The sequence below is a fragment of the Myotis lucifugus genome, unplaced genomic scaffold (genome assembly GCF_000147115.1).
Source record: "Myotis lucifugus unplaced genomic scaffold, Myoluc2.0 scaffold_424, whole genome shotgun sequence".
Taxonomy (NCBI): Eukaryota; Metazoa; Chordata; class Mammalia; order Chiroptera; family Vespertilionidae; genus Myotis; species Myotis lucifugus.
Genome location: NW_005871472.1, coordinates 190,613 through 205,054, shown reverse-complemented (window position 1 = coordinate 205,054; position 14,442 = coordinate 190,613). Strand labels below are relative to the sequence as shown.

Genomic DNA, 14,442 nt, shown 5'->3' with positions numbered 1-14,442 from the left:
TGGTTAGAGCACCGACCCGAGCACCAGAGGGTCGTATGTTCAATTCCCAGTCAAGGGCACATACCTGGGTTGCAGGTTCAATCCCTGGCCCCAGTTGAGTGCACAGAGGCAAACAATCAATATGTCTCTCTCACAGTGATGTGTCTCTCTCTGTCGCTCTCACTCTACCCCTCCCTTCCCCCTTCCACTCTTTCTAAAAAAAAACAAAAAAATCAATGGAAAAAATATCCTCAGATTAACAACAAAAAAGTGAAAACAGCCCTGGAGACATAGAATGCATTCCATGATTCCAAAAAAGCTAATCAGAGATTATTAAACGCTAAATGCTATGGGAAAAAAAACATTTAAAATACACACACACATATATACACTCACATATATATGTAGCTGACCCTTGAACTCAGGGGATAGGGGTGCTGACCCACTGCGTATAACTTCATCAAGCCCCCCACACACATAGATTCCCAGCTGTGGATGAAAAAGCATTTGACCCTTGAGCAACACAGGCTTAAAACTGTGAGTACACATATACTAGGCTTTTTTAGAACAAATACCTGTACTGCTTTTGATATATGATTGGAAGTCCACAGATGCAAAGAGCAATGATCTATGCCACTTTATACAGGAGATGTTACCACCTATGGATTTTGGTATCTGTGGCGATTTTAGAACCAATTCCTTGGATACACTGAGGGACAACTTAAGTTTTTGAGGTATCAAAAATTACAGGAGAATTTTTGACTGTGTTGAAGTTGGTACCCCTAATCCACATGTTGTTCAAGGTTCAACTATATGTAGTTCCACTGAAGCACTATATTTTATACACCATGAATCTGTAACTGTAATTTTAAGCTGTAAACACAGACCAATAAAATAAAAAATAAAGCACAAGCATAAACCAACGAAAACAAAAACAATATTAAGAACAAACTGAAATCAAGAGATTCCTCTGAGATAACAACGTGGAGTTATTCTGCTGACAGCTAAAACTCACAGACTAGAAATATAAATTTAGGTTTTTATTATATAGATGGTAGGTTAATGAAGCTGCAGGCATGGACAAAGTCGCCCAAAACAGTTTATACAGTGAAAACAGAGGCCCATACTAAATCATGAAAAACTCCAAGTAATTAGTTGGTGAGAGGAGAATGCAATATGGTGGTGGAAGCCAGATGAATAAGAGTTACAAGAATTCAACTGAGGTGTCATGTAAAATCAGGGCTGGAAAATATCCACTGTATTTAACAACAGTTAAAATTTCACCAATGTGAAGCTAGTTCTTTAATAATCTTCCTTATGAATTTAAGGATAACTCTGTAAAGTTCTAAAATAAAAAATTTCTAATATTTTGGCTGGATTTTTATTAAGTCTATAATTTCTTTATTTCTTCATATGTATAAATTGTCAAAATTTCAATCACCTGGTTAACTTTAGTAATTTTACAAAAAAGTTATTACATAGCTGTCATTAAAATACACACATACACACACATCTCTGAAATTAAGGACTGTGCCAGACATAAAATTTCCACAATGTACCTTATTATTTCATGAAAGCATACTATCTTCAATCACAATTGTTAAATTGGATGGTAATACAGAAACTGCTAATTTGTAAAACTGTAAGGGATTGACAGCAAAGAAATAAAATTTTGGGGGTTGATGAAACTATTCCACACCTTGATTGTGGTGGTTCCACAATCCATAAGCATGCATATATATATATATATATATATATATATCAATCACACACACACACACTAGAGGCCCAATGCATGAAATTCGTGCAAGAGTAGGCCTTCCTTCCCCCGGCTACCAGCCCTGGCTTCCCTCTGGCAACCTGGACCCGGGCTTCCCTCGCAGCCCCAGCTTCGTTCAGAAGGTCGTCCAGAAGGACATCTGGTCTAATTAGCATATTACACTTTTATTATTTTATTTATTTATATATATATATATATATATATATATATATACACACACCCAGTGACCCAACGGCAGAACAACCAGAGTGCTATAATGCGCACTGACCACCAGGGGGGCAGACGCTCAACGCAGGAGCTGCCCCCTGATGGTCAGTGCACTCCCACAGTGGGAGCGCCACTCAGCTGACTGGGATGAGTGGTGCTCCCACAGCGGGCCAATCCCCATAGGACACGCCCCCCCACCAGTGCTCGTGCACTGGGCCTCTAGTTTGTTGTAATTCACAGACCTCTACACTGAAAGGGTAAGTTTGCCCTAACTGGTTTGGCTCAGTGGATAGAGCATCGGCTTGCGGACTCAAGGGTCCCAGGTTCGATTCCGGTCAAGGGCATGTACCTTGGTTGCGGGCACATACCCAGTGGGGAGTGTGCAGGAGGCAGCTGATAGATGTTTCTCCCTCATCGATGTTTCTAACTCTCTATTCCTCTCCCTTCCTCTCTGTGAAAAAATCAGTAAAATATATTTTTAAAAAAATAAAAGAGTAAGTTTTACAGTATATCAATTATACCACAATTTAAAAAATTTTTTTAATTATGAGACACTTTGATTTTTATTTTAAATACAGCTTATTTTTTATAGAGAAGGAAATGCGCCACTTTGGTAAGAAAACCTGAGCAATAAATACAAAGCTATCCCTTTTACAGAAAAATTAATATACCGACTAAATGTACATCAGGAAACATACAAGCATATTCATGGCAGCATTGCTTGTAATAATAGTAAAAAACTGGAAACTACCCAAATGTTCATCAAAAAGAGAGGGGATAAACTATAGTATAGTCATATAATAACTGGAATACTAAAAGAAGGAAACTAATTCATCAACACAGCCACATGCATCAATATAGGTGAATCTCAAAATGACAAAAATATATAAAGTATGATACCATTTATGTTAAATTTGGAAACTAAATAGTATATAGTATTGAGGGATACTGTATGTGGTAAGGCCATATAGAAAAGCAAAGGGATACTTAACACAAAATTCAGCAGAGGTTTATCCAAGGCAGCAGATGGATATAACATGGAAGATCACATGGAGACTTCAAAAATATTGGTAACAGTTGAGTTCTAAGCTGGATAGTGTTGTGTGTGTTTTTTTAAAAATTATACATGTGTTTACCGTATACTTTATAGCTTGCATATATGAAATATTTCATAATTTTAAAAATTAGAAAAGCATGCAAAATTGGAAAGGTATTTACTAGACATAATACAATATAAAGCAAGCAAGTAAAAAAGAAGCTAACAAGGACAGTGACAAAACTGATAAGCTGTGAAGATGAATGACAAAAAGAGATCAAAACCAAGATGAGCTTTTTGTTCAAAAACTGGGGTTGGAAACCTGGATCCAGGAGAATTATCAACTTTCCTTCTCCTCTGTTACCATTTCAATTATTAGCCACATACCCAAAACCATGCTTAGAATGGGAAAAATCAGTAATTTCTTTTACCTAGAGAAGGCTGCAGGGAAAATGATATCCTAGAAAAGATACTAGTTTCAGCTAAGATAAGGAAGTAGAGAGGTGCTTTAAGGAAAAAAAAAAAAAGAAGAAGAAGAAGAGGTAAGTGAACCTATTTAAAATGAAGTATTCCAAAGAGAAGGAAAGGTAGAAAGAGTTGGGAGGGCAGGAACTTGGGGGAAAAGCCATGAGTAAGAAAACATGAATACATTAAACTTTCTGAGTACAGAACATAGCTGAGTAGGGTCTCTTTTTAATGTTGCAACCAAGTTTTATAAGGATGAGAAGAATAATCAGAACTAAAAAACCACACCTAATTTTGGTATACATTAGTTGAAGGTATCTGACAGTATCTCAAAGGAGATGTGAGAAGGACATACTCCTTTGCTTCATGCAGAACAGTGGGAGGGCAATAAATGGGCAAAGAAAATCTCCAGTCTCCTTTGGTGACAAAGTACACTGAGGGCCTTGTTCTCAAATTAGAGAAAAATAAGATGTAAGTTAAATTAGGACTATAAGTAACAATATCTTTCACCTTTTTGCAACACCCAAATAGAATCAGCTCTAAGTCCTGTTTTATTTTCAAAACATGGGTGTAAATCTATTGCAGTTGGCATTTCTCTGAGTTTAAATTAAAGTTAATGTTGAGTTAAAGCCTGAAGACTCAAAGAATAAAGAACATAGAAAACATCACGTAACTGTTTTTTGGTGGCAGTAGCGAAGGTACTAAGTCACTTTTCCCTTATTGGTCTAAATATCAAGGTATTACAGTCTAATGCCATATCAAAAATGGCATTCAATATGCCATTCAGCTCAATACAGAAAACTATATCTCTTAACATGTACTGCATTGTGTTTAAAGAAATACTTATTGATATGTAACGGGCAATAAGTGGGCAAATATAGTAGATAAGAAACAGAAAAAGTTGGATTTGAGTCTCTGCTCTGCCTATAACTAGCTATGTAATTGGGTATATTGGTGTGCTTTTCCAAGCCTGTTTCTTCATCTAGAAAAACCATCCATGATTAGTTTATTATGAGGGTTAAAAACAAAATGAGATAATACATGCAAAGCAGAGAACCTGGCACAAATTCCAACAAGGAATATCAGATAGAAGAATGCTGAATCACCTAAACAGCTAGCCTCAGAAATTCGACATCTTCAATTTAATGTTTCACACATTCCTCTTTCAAAACTACGTAGTCCCAAGCTGCAACCTGTCACTTCCACACAAAAAGAAAATGAGCTGGCTTTTTGTAAAACTTCTAGCCTTATTAGCAACTCTCACTACCTCAGTAGGTTTATATACACATGTACAAATACGTAACATGGGCACATTTGCTAACAAAACCTTAGCAAACAAGAAGCAATTCTGTAACTGAGTTTCCTTTGTGGTACCTATGGATTAATGGATTAAAAGTTCAGTAGTTAATGAGCATATATATATATGTGCATACATTAGTAATTTTGTTAATAACAATGCTTTCAATCCATTCACATCTCATTTTCATTTAATATGTAACGAAATTTTAAATCACATTTTACCCACAGGTATCAAAACTCACTGATGGCAACTAACAATGTTTTCTCTCTAAAATATGCATTACTATATAACTCTGAGCACTAAGCAAATTAGTGACAGCTTTTTAAAAAATGTTATATGCTTCCATTTTGCCTTGCTTACACAATTTCACATATTCTGTAATATTATTTTCTACTAGCCTACAGAATTTGGCCTATTAGGACAAGTGATTAAGACCAAAAGATAAAAAAACAAGAATATAAATGGTCAAAAAATAAACAGCAGCTCAAGAGAAGATAAACATTCTTCAGAAAAGCAGGCTGAAATTTTTATATTAAAGAAGTCCTCTAAGAAGAATACTTATTCCCACACAGAACAGAAAATAAGAAGAGGGAAGATACTGAGAATTTTATTTCAAGTCTTCCTAGAAACAACCTAGAATGTTATCTGTGATTTTCAGCCCTACGTAGGGAAAGGGTAAATATATAAGAACCTGGAAGAAAGCTTTGAAGTGAGCATCCTCTTGAACGGTAGTGTTCTGATCACTTGGGAGGAGAGGGAACAGGCTCTGAAGTCTCACCCTTTCACAAATCACCTTGTTAGGATGGCCAGGTAGAGGTGCTGAATTGGCCCCGGGAGATATCTGGGAAAAAGAGGGAGAAGAAAAGGATAGTTCATGGCTAGCTGCACCAATGTGGAGAATCATGCCTATGAAGGATAGTCTGGATTTTCTAGGAATTTGATTTAGCAGAGACTGGAAAAAAATTAAAAATTAACCTTAAACATCAAAACAAATGCTAAGGTCAGCAAAGGTTGCCTCTGGCAATGGATTTCTCTTACAAAAACTTTTAAGGCAAAACAGCACTGCTCAAGAACACAAACTCCTTCCTATTTTTCCCATATAATTTCTATTGATATCTTTTCTGTTGGTATTAATTCTGAAATCCTAAAGGATACAGACAAGACTTTATGCTAAGAAAAACTGAGGTAAAAAATTATATATCTTATGTACTGAAAGATAAGTGTCCACCTGAACTAAGATCAATATATTTTCTCATTTTATTTTTTAGTTAAACTTCCAAATGACTGTGCAAAAGAAGACAAATAATTACAGAACATTGTGGCAAAACTTCTATAGAGATCATAGGCATAAAAAACAAGACCATGGTAATCTCACCTCTATTCAACACAAACCTAGCGACTTTCCTAAGGAATAAAAGGCCAGATCATAAGCCCCAAAGTAAATGACTGCATGTTTTAAATTCATGACTGGATTTCAGGTTAATCCTCTCAGACTCATATGTAAATATACTTCATCTGTAGCATTTTAAATCATGAACATCATGAGTATCACCTGTTCCACTGTGCTGCGGAGTGAACTTCCCCCTTAGGGGTGAGGGTTTGTGGACCTGCCTGTCCGTACACTGAAGACCATGTGTTTTTAGTCTTCTTCACTGCCTCATTCATTCCCTTACATGAGTATCTATTCTGTGACAGGCAATAAACCAAAAAGAAGCATGGTTTACTACCTTCAAGAAGTGTATGCTATGAAAATAAAGCAAATCACTGTACAATATAAAGAGTATCATCTTTCTCTGATAATGATAGATACCAGGTGCTATGAAAGGATAACTAGCAAGCGACAGTCAGGAAACTACGAAATGTTCAGTACGGCTGGTCAATAAGGAAGTAGCTATAGAGCAAGGCAGAAACAGATCATGAAGTGGCTTGCTAGCTATTAATAATCCCGATATAATCAACTTACTTGGTTCTTTTATAAATTTTTGTTTCTGGTTTGTTATCAGCCTGGTAAATAGATAACCATGCCTGTTGGTTAGGAGGAAAATTACTTCCAAAGATCTTCCTAGGAGTAAAAGCGAAACACTTGTAGGCAGTAACTTTAGAATTCATTAGTACTGTTACACAAAATGTTTTAAACATAAATTTAACCCTTTGCACTCCGAACCATTCTGGACATTGGCTACCAGCTACTCGACGCTACTTTGCGGCGGAAACGTGCATTTACAGACCCTCGTATTATTTAGTATAATTTTGGAACCAAGTAACGTATTATAATGATATTGGACTTATATGCATTGGGTGACATCGAGGAATGTATATTTGCAAAAAAAACAATATTTTATTGTTTATAATTTTGTACAGTATGATAAGTTTTGTAACACTCCCCAATATGCATTGCAGGCTGATTAGTGCATGTTTGACAGTAATAAGTGGTTTGACGCCTGCCACCAGGTGTTTTCCTGTTAGAACACACAATGCAGTCCCGTTTTCTTTGTCCCACATCGGGAATATGTAGTTTATTGTTTAATCCGACACAAAACCCGCTGACATTTCTTGTATATATCTTAGTAATTTTACGATATTTTGATTTAATTTCTTGTGCCATTTCAAGATAAAACTTCAGGGAAACATGCATGTCTCAAAAAGTTGCGTTGAAATAACTCAATTCCCCGTAATCACTAATAAACTGCAATGTCCCCTGAGAGGGGACATCCGAGTGATATGCTAGAATTCCGATGTCCCCTGAGAGGGGACAGCGGAGTGCAAAGGGTTAAAGCTTATCTCTGCACTACAAACATGAATGTGCTAATATCCTTTACCACTACGATGAAGTACGAATTGCTGGCTGCCTCCTGTAAGCAAAGAGTTATGTTAGGAAGAAAGATAAAACACGAATCCCACCCTCAAAAAGCTTATTCTAGTTTTTTTTTAAAAAAAGGATGCAAGTAGCCAACTACAGGATAATGTTTAAAATGCCATAATTCAGGAAAAAATTAGAATACAAGTAGGAGCTTGGTTTATTTGAAGGTAAGAGTAAGAAAAAATTTCATAGGAGAAAATGTATTTCAAATTCCTGACTCCTCAATCTAAGGCATTCTTTTTACCACTTTGGCAATTCTCTCCTCTTCTCAAAACAGTCAGTTCCTTTATGTCAATTTCACATTCTTTTGGCAATCTTCTTAAGCCTATAATCTACAAAGTAAGTATCTTTGAAGAGTTACTTTAATAAGGCCATCTGCCTTCAACTATCATACCTAAAGTAGTCTGTATGAATAGCACTCTTACAAACTGCTCCTCCAAGTAGCTGGCTGCGAAAACAAAATCAGAGAATCAGGTTTCCTTTCCTTAATTCTTGTTCCTTTGAAAACTGAAACTGGCAAACCCTGGCCACTAGGGCCACAGTTAATAATTTTGAAGCATAGTCCTCTCCTACCCGCAGTATCTTTTGGTCAGAAGCTCTATTTGTCTATAAAAAGGGAGGACAAACAATACAATGGAGAAAAGCTATATTCAATTCCTATAGTTAATACAGATCTGGGACAAAAATTATAGATGCGTTTGAAAAAAAACCAGATGCCCCCACTGAATAAGATAAAATCAGGCACAATCATGTGTGTGTGTTGGGGAGCCATTAGAATTTTAAGATGGCCTCCAAGACTCCCACCTCTAGTGCACATAGTATGATCCCTCCCTCCCTGGTGTATGGGTAGGACTGTAAATACAGTGAATTTTATTCCCATGAGTAGGTTAAATCACATGACCTAAATTATACAAACTCCTTCACAGAGATGAAGGGATTTTCAGATATAATTAAAATTCCAAGTCAGTTAGTTTGATTTAATCAATCACAAAGGGTAGATTATCCTGGGTAGGCCTGACTTAATCAAAGAAAGCCCTCAAAGAGGAATAGATAGATCCCTTCCTGAAGAGATTCTGCTGTCAAGCCCATAGAATAAGCTGCTATGTTGTGAGAACGCACATTAAGAGAGCCACGAGGGAGAGACCTGATGGGTCAGGAGCTGAGAGGGGTCACCAGGCAGCTAGCAAGAAAAATCACAAGAACCGTGTTATGCCAACAACCAGTAAGCATGGAAAAGGACATCAAGTCTCTGATGAAATCACAGCTCCCCTCGGGTAAGACCTTAAACAGAGAGCCCCACAGCTAACCTATACCAGGACTCCTGATCCAGGCAAACTGTAAAATAACAGATTTGTGTTTTAAGCTACTAAATTTGTGGTAATTTATTACACAATAGAAAATTAACACTATATATGTCAATTGTTGTACCACATTCAAAGGAAAGTTTCTTCTCTGGAATTTTAGCTATATTAATTTGATTATAAAAGATATAAATAAGACATCTTAAAACAATAAGCAGTATTAAAAATCTTAATCTTGTAATAGCTAACTTCAAATAAACTGGACTCTCTGATCTTTTACACACTGCCAGTCAGGATTAGTTGATTTGCTTAAAGCCACACATAAATACTAAGAGCTAAAATTTAAAGGCAAGCCTATCTCCTCTAAGGTTCATACTGAGCCCACAAAACCACCCTATGGTTTAAGAATTTTAAAAGTAACACTCTTCTTTATAATATAGTTGGATTAGTAACTAACAATTATTCCCCAAGGCCTGTTTAAAGCTATATTGTTTTAGTTCTTTTGGGATTAATACTCACCCGAGGATACTTTTCCCATTGATTTTTAGAGAGTGGAAGGGAGAGGAAGAGACAGAGAGAAAGAAAAACAACTATGTTGAGAGAGACATCCATTGGTTGCCTCCTGCACGTGCCCCACCTGGGCCGGGATTGAGCCTGCAACTGAGGTCCATGCCCTTGACTGAAATGGAACCCAGGACCTTTCAGTAGTCTGCAGACTGATGTTCTATCCACTGAGCCAAACCAGCTAAGGCTATAATTAAGTGTTTTTAAATATATTTGTTTCCTTCTACATTGTTTCTGACATAAATTTCCATTACTGCTCTAATTCTCCCTCAGTAAAAATTACTGAGGTTATACTATATCTGAAAATTGATACAATTCTATTTTTCTCTAACATGCAAGTGTTGAACATTACAAAGACATGGTAACTTTAACCTTCCCCAGAATGCAACTTATATTTAAAGATTCATGCCAAGAGAACATCCCTGAGATGGGATTAAACCTGCAACTCACACACTTCTCATATTTAATGTTTAAATACTAGAGATCTGGTGCATGAAATTCATGCACGAGTAGAGTCCCTAGGCCTGGCCGGCGATCAGGGCCCATCAGGGCCTTCCAGCTACTGACTGGGGCCTCCTTTTGCTCCACGCCACCCCCTGGTGGTCAGCGCACATCATAGTGAGCAGTTAAACTCCTGGTCGAACTCCTGAGGGGACAATTTGCATATCAGGCTTTTATATATATAGATAATTGTATGGCTAATCCACCCAGCATAACTGAGAAAAGCAATGCTTCACAAAACGAAAAGTTATTTAAAATAATTTAACCTTTTGAGTACCAACACATTACTATTTTAAGACATCTTCTGTTTATCTTTTGTTTAATGTGGCCTTTCCCTGATTGGTAACCATAATATAATCAAGAATTTAACCTTTGTCTTAGAGGGTGTGATAATTATCATCAGTTATCGTGCTAAAAAAACACATAGAAGTTAGGTCCAGATATTGTGCCAGAACTTGTTTCCTCCAAAATAGCTTGTGAATACAGCTTGCTTCTTCATTCATTTACATTTTTCTGATAAAGGTGAGACACAGGATGTGCAGGTGTATTAAGTAATGTGCTTTCTACATAATAAAGTGCTCAAAGCCCTAACAGCCTTCTCCAAAATAGCCACATTAATCTCTAGAGGAAAAAAATATTGTTCACTGTTACTTGCAACTGGTCAGCAGCACTCAAATCATAGCCTAATAGAAGAAGGGAAAAACAAAACAAAAGATGAAGAGTCTTTTTTAGTGTTGACTCCAAGTCCCTCACTTACTTACTCTGTAAGGTCCAGCCAGGTCTGCGTATCTAAAAATGCAGAGGTCAAATTCAAATTATCCAAATAGTCTCACTGTTTCCAGGGTGGCAAATGTTAATCACCTGGAAAGTTATCAGGTAGATTTTATTAACAATTCAAAAGTCTGAATCAGTAATTTTCCTCTGATAAATTCTCAGGTTATACTCCAAAACATGGGAAAAACCATATGTAAAACATGTTCATCACAGCACATTAATATCAATAATTTAAAAGGGAACTAGAAGTAACCTAAATGTTTAACAAGTAAGTTATTTGCTAAATAAGAGTATGGTACCCATGCGTGGTGGATTATTATGCAGTCATTAAATCACTTAAGGACTGGTACTACCTACAGGGTGGGTGGTGGGAGGGAATCATTGCTGTCAAGCACTGGGGCAATCCTTTTTAAAAACAAACTACTATTCCCATTCTTGAGTTAAGGGTCCATGTATTTCTGGAAGCAGAGCAGAGCCAGGATTGGTGAAAGTAGTGGGAAGGTTCCACTCTACCCTTTCTCCCACTCCACAGTCCCATAAATTATTGAGGGGGGAAAGCAGGCATATTACATGTATTGAGAAAGTGGACATAAAGATTAGGAAAAAATTAAGAGTTACACATTCTTTTAATAAATTGTTTCTTTCCTTCCCTCCCACAAATCCAGATTTGCCTGTACAAAGATTATTCTCCCCTCAAGGAAATGTGTCTAAAATAATTTTACTTGGAACTGGTAACTTCTTAGTAGATTGCTAACTCTTCAAGATTTAGCTCTAAAAATTACATGGATTTAGAAAAAGTCCAGACCACGACTAGTTCAAATAAATACAAAAATTGTGTGTGTATTTGAAAAGATGAAGTGTGACTATGCTCTTTATGATTCTTATTAAATAAAAATCATAATTAATTCAAATATTTATTGCATATTTACCATGTGTTAGATGCTGTGAATACAATGGGAAAAAAGAAACAGTCCTTGCCCTCAAAGATATTCAGTCTAGTGAAGCAATTCAACAGAAACTATAAATGAAGATAATTGGGCCCCCTAACAAAAGGGGTTAGAGCAGCGGTTCTCAACCTGTGGGTCACGACCCCTTTGGGGGTCGAACGACCATTTCACAGGGGTCGCCTAACTATATCCTGCATATCAGATATTTACATTATGATTCATAACAGTAGCAAAACTACAGTTATTAAGTAGCAACGAAAATAATTTTATGGTTGGGGGTCACAACATGAGGAACTGTATTTAAAGGGCCAGAAGGTTGAGAAAGGTTGAGAACCACTGGGTTAGAGGAAAGTATTCAAATAGAGGGAGAAGATAAAGTGTTTAAATCCAGGAGCATGAAAAGATATCTGTGTGTGTGTGTGTGTGTGTGTGTGTGTGTGTGTGTGTGTGTGTGACTGTATACATGGCCCCTCTTCATCTATTTGCTCAAATTTCTCGCTAATTTATTGTATGTTTGCTTTATCTCCTCCAGATAGACAATATCAGATATAGGAACTTAACATTTGCTGAATGAACTAGACCTGTTGGGTTCAAATGTGTATTTACAATCTGTACACTCTCAAATAAAGCAAGCCATGAATTAACCGAAGTAGCACAGAAGTGAAAATGAACAGAGGCAATAGGAAAACAACCAGAAAACCAGTAAGTAGACCTAGACATTACAGAACAATCATAGGACTAATTAAGAACTATCTTCCCAGCAAAATGAATTACATAATGGTGGTGGCCTAACCAAAACTGGGGCAGCACAGAGAGAAATAGATAGAATAGACTGGAAATAGAAGACAAAGATAATCTTGATCAATAATCTTTCCATGCTGATCAATCATTTTGGAGATTTTTACCTAAGGATTTTTTAGCCATGCTTCCCACCTATGGCCTTGGAAAAAAGTAAAAAGTGAGCACAAATAAAATGTAACTAAAAGTCTGACCCAAAGCTGTTGGCAGAGAGACAATAGAACTACACTCTACATTGTGATGCTATCAGACTTAGTTATATCTAACATGCTCTGTCCACCTTTCATCAAAAATCAGGCTACTCTAGTAAATTCCCAATTTTTATTCAGATTAACACTTGCAAACTTAATTTAGCTTTAAAAACAAACGGGTACATAAACTTCACAAATATAGAATCACAAACTACCATCTCTAGAATCACAAAAGATATCAAAGGTAGATAAACCACAAAAATCATTTAAAATAAACTCTCATATTTTACAGATGAAGACCTGAGGCTCACATGGCTGGTCTGTTGGCAAAACTGATTCAACTATAGATTCTAAAAAGCCACAAATTCTCTTGGAAATAGGCATTACAGAAAATGATCAAAATCAACTTAAAATCAAAGCCCTACCATAGACTGAAGGTTTAATAGGTTTTTCAAAAAATGAAAGATATTATGCTAGTGAGATATTAAGCCAGCAAAAACTGGAGAAAGGGGAAAATCCAGTTATTAATTTCATCTTTTGATTGCAGTACGTCCCAGCTTCACTGCCACTGATCTGATACCTATATTTGTTCTTGCGTTGTCACTTCTATATAAATCCAATTTCTATTAGACCGTATTCTCCAAAAACAGGAACCATTTTACCTTGATTCCAACTGTCCCTAGATCCTTATTGTTTTCATAAAAACTGTGTGAATGGATTAAAAAAAAATTTAAGCCTAGTTACCAGGGCTGCTTGCTATTTAAAGGAATTTTGTGATAAATGTGTTAACCATACTGCAATCAAGGCCAAATAGGCTCTAAAAAGACATATACTTACATTTTCGTACATTAAGTGCGCCTCCTTAAGAAAAAAATGCCATTCATATGATTTTAGCAATAGTTACATGTTAAGTATTCATGTTTCTATTTATGATGGAAGAATTAGCATGCCTAACTTCTGAGTATAGGCATACATCACTTTTGCAGCACAAAGAAAAAGCGAGGTCCCTTTCAAGTCTTACACACGACAATGTAAACTTTATTTTTTAGCCCTGAATCATCTGAAAACTCCCGGTTCAAAACCAACCTCTCTCATTCTTCAGCCCTGAAAAGAAGAACTTTCATCCCCTGAGAACAAAACACAGCCTGTCCAGAAACCCGCTGTGGCAGAAGGACGCGAGAAAGGTCCCTTCCGACTGGTTCCACGTTCTCCTGGGTGACATCATTTCACCTGCGCCTTGGCAAACAGGAAGGTAGCCAGAGAGCGAGGCCATCTGCCAGGGGCAGCTGGCTGGAGCTCCTGCTGGCTGGGCCCACTCCTCGCCACCGCCTGGGAGACAAAGCGCGGCCCGGCCGCGCCCCTGCGAACACCGGACAACCACACCTCCGCCTGGCCGCAGCCCAAAGCCTCCCAACGGCCTGAGGGCCGTCCCGCCCTCGCGCGGGAACAAACGGCCGCGCCTCCCAGTACCTGCAAGGGAAGGCTCCGCCCTGCGGGGTTGCTCCCGTGGCCCCCAGCGGGCCCGCCGCCTCCTATTGTGACCTCTCGCCCAGCCAGTGGCCAGCTCGCCAGCTCCCTTGTCCCCGGGCCTCCTCACCCCGGAACCCGGGCTCCGACCAAGGCGCTGTCACGGCGCTTCCTTCCTCTCGGTACCATCACACGGATGGGGCGCGCCAGGAAACGACAGCTGCACACCGCGGAGCTGACAGTGCTAGCTAACGCTCGGGGGCTCCATGCTC

General features: G+C 37.8%; 1 protein-coding gene across 1 annotated transcript in view; it reads right to left on the bottom strand.

Annotated features, from left to right (window-relative positions):
* The window catches only part of RNF38 (ring finger protein 38), a 67,045-nt gene that overhangs the window by 39,863 nt on the left and 12,740 nt on the right, over positions 1–14,442 (bottom strand). The window contains 1 exon segment of the mRNA XM_014468047.1: positions 5,561–5,608. The gene's annotated coding sequence lies outside the window, so the exon portion shown is untranslated.